The following is a 7,762-nucleotide window of genomic DNA, read 5'->3' as shown; positions in this document are numbered from 1 at the left end:
TGTAATTTGTGGTTAAGACTAAAGGAAACAAGAACCTTTTTTCTCAATTTTACAAGAACTAAGTTCTCTTTCACGAAAGAATTAGAAACTAAAGCAGACAAAACCAACTTTCTTGTTTAGAGGAAAACAGCCCAAGATTTCTACCCAAAAGCTATATCTCTTAACTGCCTTTTGGGTGTACACAGGATCAGATTTTACCCTAGGACAATGAAAAAAAAATGTGAAAAGTCCCTTCAAAAATAAATTCTGATTGTGAGTGTAATTTCAGATAACTTTGGTCAATGTAAGAGAGATAATCTGAGCTTGGTTAAAACATAAAGGTCTTAACAATAATTTCTTCTGCCACTCCGTGGAAGAAATATATATACAGGTGCATGAGAATGAATACTGGATGTTACTAAATTTTTTATGCCTAATCTTAGCATTTAAAATATCAGAAGTTGTTAAATTCAGCTTAAGCTGCAGGTGGCCCAAGGGAAAGACAGACTCTAAGAAGCTGGGCTGTAACTTACGTGGTTTTACTCCCACAAGTGCCAGCATTTCAGTCTTGTCTAAAAAAATTTTTTCCTGACTTGGTATCTCAATTTCTGTGGAAGAGAGGCTTATACCTACAAAAGGCAGAGGAAAGTCCATGACATGAGGCTGCAGGACAAGCCAAGCTATAAGCTGTGTCTGTATCACACAGTGAACATCTCTCAGAAGAGAGCCTGAGAGTTCCTGAGATGTGGGGGTAGGTCTGCAGAGGAACAGCAGATGGAGCAATGCCCTGACGCTTGCCTTCCCCTAAGCCTCACCATGGGAAATGGGGTAAGAATAGTATCTTCACTAAAGGCAGTTGTGGGCTGTTGAGCCATGCCTAACTGTTTCAGGGAAAAAGTGTTGTTCACTTTTCCTGGGGCTCCTTTCATTTCAGTCAACCTTAAAATGAGACCAAGAACAGAAACTACCAAAAAAGTGCTGTACAAACATGTTGCCCTTACCATGGCAAGTATCTTTGTGGGATTGGGACATTTGGAGGCAGCACAGCAATGACAGGCTTCTGCCGCTTCTGCCAAAAATTTGTCTTCTTGCAAGTCCTTCCATTTCTTTTATTCATTTTTCTTTCTTTGCTGTGTATAATCTGTTCTTCTCCCTTTCTTTCTACCCCATTGACACTTTCTGCCTCTCTTGACCTTAACCCCATGCTGTCTTTTGCACCAGAGGCTGCAATGATTGAACTGATGATAGATGGATTATGGATCCTATCTGAAAACAGGTTTTTGTCTGAAAACCTGTCAGAAACACTGGCAGATTTGTCAGGGCAGATTAAAGTTATGGGACATACAATGCCGGTAGAGATGTACCAAAGAAACATTGGCTCATTTGGCTTGTGTCTGCTGTGGGATTAAACTTGAAACAGCTATCAGCCTTGTACTGTCCTACCCAGAGCATGCCATTAACTGCTCACCTCACGCACACAGAGTAAGAAGAGCAGATGGGGACCCATGGGAACTTTTAGCCTGTTCACAAAAAATCTCAAGAAGCAATACTGTAGTAAAGACTTTCTGTTTTTTGGAAATGTGGTTCTCCCATTGTAATTTGACAGAAAAACAAACAAACAAACAACAACAAAACAGCCAAAACCCAGACTTTCTTCATACAGCAGCCTTATTTTCAGTGTGATTATTCTCAATATAAAATTTATATTATCTTAGATCATGTATACCCCTGCATAATATATTTGTTTTGGTAAACGATCTGTTCAGACCTATAATTATAATTATACTTATTAATATATCTTCTGCCTGTGCATTTCAGGCTGGACTGATTAGCACATGACTGCTGGTGTAGAGTGTGCTTCACAGCAGCAGTGTATTATGTGACCTGTTTTTTTTTTTTTTAATCACAATTTTAGCAATCCCATCTATCAGGTAAAATATGACTTTGGAAGTTGTGAAATGAAAAAAAAAAAAAGGCATGACTTAGATTATATAATTCATTATAGCAAGGCCAAAGAAACTTTGTAAAATGTCATTTCAAAGCAAGCAATTAGCTTAATCCAATCATCCTATTTCATTACTTAATAACTTATCCTCAGTACAACAGGTCACCACATTAACTAAACAGCAAATGAACTACTCAGGAAGTGTAGCTGTTCTGTGACTTGATGAATTCTTGATGACTTTTTGTCTAAATTCTTGGACTCTACTTTATAAAAAATTTAGATCGAATTTCACAAAGACAAGAGATCTACCTTACCTGGAGAGCATACAGTTTATAGAGATCTTGTTAATGAAAATAGCATGTTGACTCTTAAATGTCTTACTTTTTGTAACTTTTATACTCGTATGCCTGTAATTAAAATAGATGTGTACGCTTTGTCTGATGGATGTTGGTGCTGTAAAGTGACAGCTACACAGTCAAGCATTATTAATAGAACGCTTCTAACTTTAACAAAGAGTAGATCTAAAGATTGAGTGGGCCACCAGAAAGGAGTTAGCACAAAAAGAGTGTTTTCTTTTTAAAAATAAATTGTACATATATGAACTTCTGACCTTTTTTCTCAATTGGTTGAAAGTTTTCACCAGTGCTGGTAAGGTCACAGTTTCAAATTAGGGCACCTTGTTTGTTTTTTATGCCTTCAGACAACTCTGACCTGGTTTGGGGCATGAGGTATTTTTTCCCAATACAGTATGGAAGCTTTAAAAATCTTTGGGAACAGCAGATTAGTATAGATTACAAAAATGTACTTCAGATTTCATTTTTAAACATTGCCACTTTAAAATGCTAATTTCTATTTTCTTTGTAATGTTAAATATGATGATGATGGCCAGCAGTCATTGATTATTCTGAAATTGCCTAGAAATGCCTCTTTGCAATGAAAAGTAAGTAAAAAGCATGATAAGCCAGTCAAAAACCTACTCAAAAATCAACATATTATTTTGAATTTTAAAATAAAATAGAGTATCTGCTATTTTCCATTTTAAAAAAGTTCAAAGTTTGAATGAAAATATTCAGGCAATATAACAGAAAAAATAAAGAAGTGTTGCCATGGTTTTTGTTTTGTTCAGACTGGTTGTTTTTAGCAAAAACTTTTTTTTTTTTTTCTTAGTATTCCTCGTAGTGTATTAGTTAGAATGAAAAAGTAAATAGTAAGGAAACTCAGTTTTTCACAGCAAATCTTTCAGTCTTTCAGGTGTCAAATCATACATTTCTACTGTACGATTTGCTGGGTCCATGCCATCACCTACTGTGGGCTGGCTAAGCACTATGCTGGCAGTCCCAGAAGAGGGCAGAGTAGTAATACAGAGTGTGCAGCCATCACAGCCTGTTCCTTATGTATACAGCACTCCCACCTCTTGTTATGACTGTTTTGTAAAGAACAGAAACATCTGATTTTTTTTTAGAAAATAAATAATGAGACTTGACTGATCAGGAGAATGTTTATTGGAGAATGTCCAGGACTTGTATATCTGGGGCCCCCCTGCTTATATATGGCAGTAGGTGCAGATCTGGACTGGCTGGATCTTGCCTTAAACAGTCTTTCTTTCTCAGCCAACCCCCCACCAATGAATAGAGAGAGGCTTTTTTCTTGTAAGCTGTAAAAATGCTATTGCAAGTTAATGAGCCTCTGAGACTTGAATGTATCATTTGGCTAGGCCTTCAGCACTGGAACTTGAATGTACTGGCTGTCAGTTCATCTAGTGCATCTTTTCTACCTCAAGCACTCTAATATCTATTTAGTCAAGATACCTTGGGTCAAATTCCTCTTTCTCTTCATTTTTTTTTCAATGAGAAAAGTCCTATAAACTCAATGTATTTATTCTATATTTACTCCTAGTAGCAAAATGTTTTCTCTAGCCTTTGAATTTACTCTCCATAAAGCAGCCAGTATTCATAGATGAATAATTGGAGAGAGATATAAAATTATTATTACAATTGAACCTACTGCAAGCTGTGCATTTTGTTTCATTTATTTAGGCCAATGTGCTGAACTGGAAAAACACCCTTTAAAAGAAATATAGTCTTTATTGATGAAGCCCATATAGTTTATAATAGTTCATTAGTCATTTAATTATTCTCACGCTTGATGACGCTCTATCTTGAGCTCCACCAGCTCCAAGTTCCCTTTTTTTGAGTCTCAACTGTATCTACGCTATCCAGAAAAGTTCATAATAAAATTGACTGAGAGCACTGAATTCAGGTGAGATAGTGTGTGTGCTAGCGGTACAACTTGAGCATTTCTGTGATACTTCATTCTATTGTACTGACATTTTGTCTGTCATTTGTTTCCTATATGAAAGATGATGAGTTAAGAGGTCCCAATGCTGCTTTTATGCCCACCTCAGAACAAAATTTTAAGCCCACTATGCATTTTTGAACACGTTTTTTATCAAGTCTGTCTCCTAGATGCTGAGTACTATTCTCTAGTATACTAAAGAATTTATGCATGGATTAAACTTTGTACAGTGAATAGCCTATTACTTGTTTACCTGGCCTGAGGCCAGTATGCTCATTCTTTTGCAGGATAAAGCCTTACTGATAAATGTCATCTTGGTATATATCTTGGTCTAATTTACAGATATTTGCAGGCCATTTATTTTACCAAGAGAGACATTTTTCTTCTGGATACCAAACAAATGGGTTACAAAAGCAACATTACATCACTAAATGCTTGGGATTCTTATTTAGTTAGTTTGTTTGTTTGTTTTATGAAGCCTGCAAAGGGTAAATAACATTTAAATATGATCTTATAAATCAGATGACCAGAAATAGCAGTTGGGAATTTTGCATTCAGAAGAAGTTGGCTCATAAAAAGCTTGGAAATACATAATTTTCAAAGTTTATAAAATAGATTCTTCTTCAGGTGTTATGAATGTAAAAAGTATTTCAAATATATTTGCAAATTCATTCAACTCACAAAAGTATCATAGTAGCATTTAGGCTTGCTTTGTAGCTAAAAAAAAATAAATCTAAGTCAAGGTTAACATTTAAAATTGATGTTACATAACACATTCCCACCATTAAATACTAAAAAGCACAATCAAAAAACCAATAACAAGAAAGGTCAATCTCAGTTGCTTTGTGGGGCATTCAATGAAGAAAGTCAACTTAGCATGTCAGTGTCCCTATATTACAAATCATTAGGTTTGATCCTGCAATACATGAGATATACAACTACTTATCTCCATAGGAAAGCCTGAGTAACCAAATCTTGTTAATGTCCTATGAGACCTATATTGTACTGTCCACTTTAATGTGTGATGGGACCTACTTTTTGAAAAGTTCTAGGCTTTGTGCTATCTGCTAAAGGCTTTCTCTCCATGCTGTAAGCGGGATATAAATATAAACTAAATTATCAGTATCAGTGAATCTGAACATTTAACTATTCATTGATTAGTTTGGGGCATAAATTGGATGTAATTTGCAAGTCAGTGAAGATTCTGATTAAAAAAAAAAAAGTCTGTAGGATAACCAAACCACACCATTTCTAAGTCAGCAAGTCTTCTTGTAGTTCTTTGGCTTTACAGAATTACAGATAAAGTGCTCAGGTCCAAAGTATACATTTATATTGATCTCTGTTTATAAAAAAGCCTGAATAATAATACCAAAAAATGTTGGCATTAGGTATGAGAAGGGTATAAAATCTCTATAACTTATACACTTTATCTTTTGTTCAGCTGATGAAGCTAGGCATTTACATTATCAATTCATTCTAGAGTTTTCAATTTTTTTACTAATTTTTTAGAATTTTTTGCTAATATTAATGGAAAGAATGTTGGATATCTCTTATACATCTCCAGATATTTCTGTAAAAATGCACTAGAATAACTGATGACATAAGGACATCTTCAAATTAAAATTTTAAAAATGACCTAATATTCCTTATAAGGTAATGGCAATGCAGGTTGGCTAGATTTTCTTATAAAGATATGGCACAGTAATTCTATTTCGTGCTGAAATTTTTACTTGTTTCCCAAGAGGACTAGCCAATTTCTAACCTATCATTGAATGTTAAGAGTTAACTAGTGAGATGTAGACTTTACAATGAAATTGTTAATAGTGCTTTAATGATAAAATTAATCAAAAATGGGGATAGCCCAATATGGGGGGTTAGATGACAAGCTATTAAGGCCAAGCTATAATCAATATGCAAACAGAGAGCTTAAAACTTACATAGCTGAGCAACTGTAGTTTGAAATCGTATGGATGACAATTTGCAGTACTCTAATGGCTGTCTTCAATAAACTTGGAACATAGTCCTGACAAATCCTCAGGGCTAATGCTGTCAGTAGCCCATGCAAGGAGAATCACTGCAGCTTTCATTGACATAGTTCATTTTACTGTGGCTGTGCTGCCATTGCTGTATAAAAGCACCCACTGCATGGTCTTCAGCAACTGTGAAGATGACCTTGACAAGAAATCCTCTTGTCATAAAAGATACTAGGTTATGAAGAACAAGATAGGTATGGTTAGACTATTACTTTCAAATCATGCATCTAATTACTGCTCAGGATGGATGTCTTCACTGAAACTGCAGCTCTGACTGCAAAACTAGAATAACTGACTGGTGGCACAGATGAAATGGTAGCCTTTTGTAAGCACTATTCTGGAAAATAAATAGGTATTTGTATGGGCCTATCTTAGGAAAGTCTGTCAGAGCTCAAATTTTTGAGTATCAGGTTAAATTTCTTTTCATGAAGCATGTGTTTAAACCTTTTGCTCAACTGGTATGTCAACAACAAAATGTGATTTCTTGGGAGTGCAAACCAAGGAGCAGAATTCCCAGAGAAACACAACCAGAATTCATACTGACTGTCTACCTGCCTTGGACAAGCCACTTGACCTCTCTATTTTAGATGTGCTGGATCCAAATTGTGTGATATTGTTTTTGGCATTGTGGACATTGCTTTGCTGAGGGGTCAGCCAAATTGCCAAATTACCAACTATTTTGCATACCTCAGAACTTTGGAGAACCAGCTGTCTGCTACCATAGCATTGCTTATGGACAAGTAAGTCTGTGTGGGGCCACAGCAGCTGTAATTACTAGGACTATTGAGTGTCTGCAGCAATTACCAGCCACATTTTCAAGGATCTCCCCCTGGTTCTGTTGCAGTTCCCTTGGCTTCCTCTTATGGCTACTAGACTAATTTCTTGGTCTGTCTCCTTTCATCTTTAGAGAAGTAAAATTTTGTCTTGCCCACATACCTAAATTGCCTAGAGGTGAACATGACCTGGCAGCTATTGCCTGAGTTTTGTAAGACCTGAATGTAAAATGCCCAAGCTAAGTGTTTTAAGATGATGAGCATTATCAGTGGAAGTTCTAATAATTGGTGTAAGAATTTTTTAAATTATAACTAGGAATAAAATACTGGATTCAACATTTCAATATTTTATATAGAACTGCTGAGTTCAACATAATCTGGCTTTCATCCTAATTAGCTGGATTAGACCAACTGCAGTTTACATGTAAAAGATGAAATACTGCTTTCTTAAAACCTATGAGAAGCTTCAATACAATCGGTACTCATGAAAGTCAAATAAGTTCAAATAAATTCATCAACACATATAGTTTGTTGACTTTCTTTTTATGTACTTTTGATAAGAAGAGAAGTGTAGGAAGGACTACAAATTGTAACTTGATTTTTAGAATCCTTTTATATCTCTAAGGCCTCAACTACCCTGATATTTGCCCCTCCTTATGCGACATGCAGACTGAACAACATGGGCAGAAATACTAATGCACAGCTATTTTAGAGGCTCTTGTTCAAAATAAGTATAA

This window comes from Anser anser (genome assembly GCF_964211835.1).
Source record: "Anser anser genome assembly, chromosome: 13".
Taxonomy (NCBI): Eukaryota; Metazoa; Chordata; class Aves; order Anseriformes; family Anatidae; genus Anser; species Anser anser.
Note: the sequence above shows the minus strand (reverse complement) of the source record.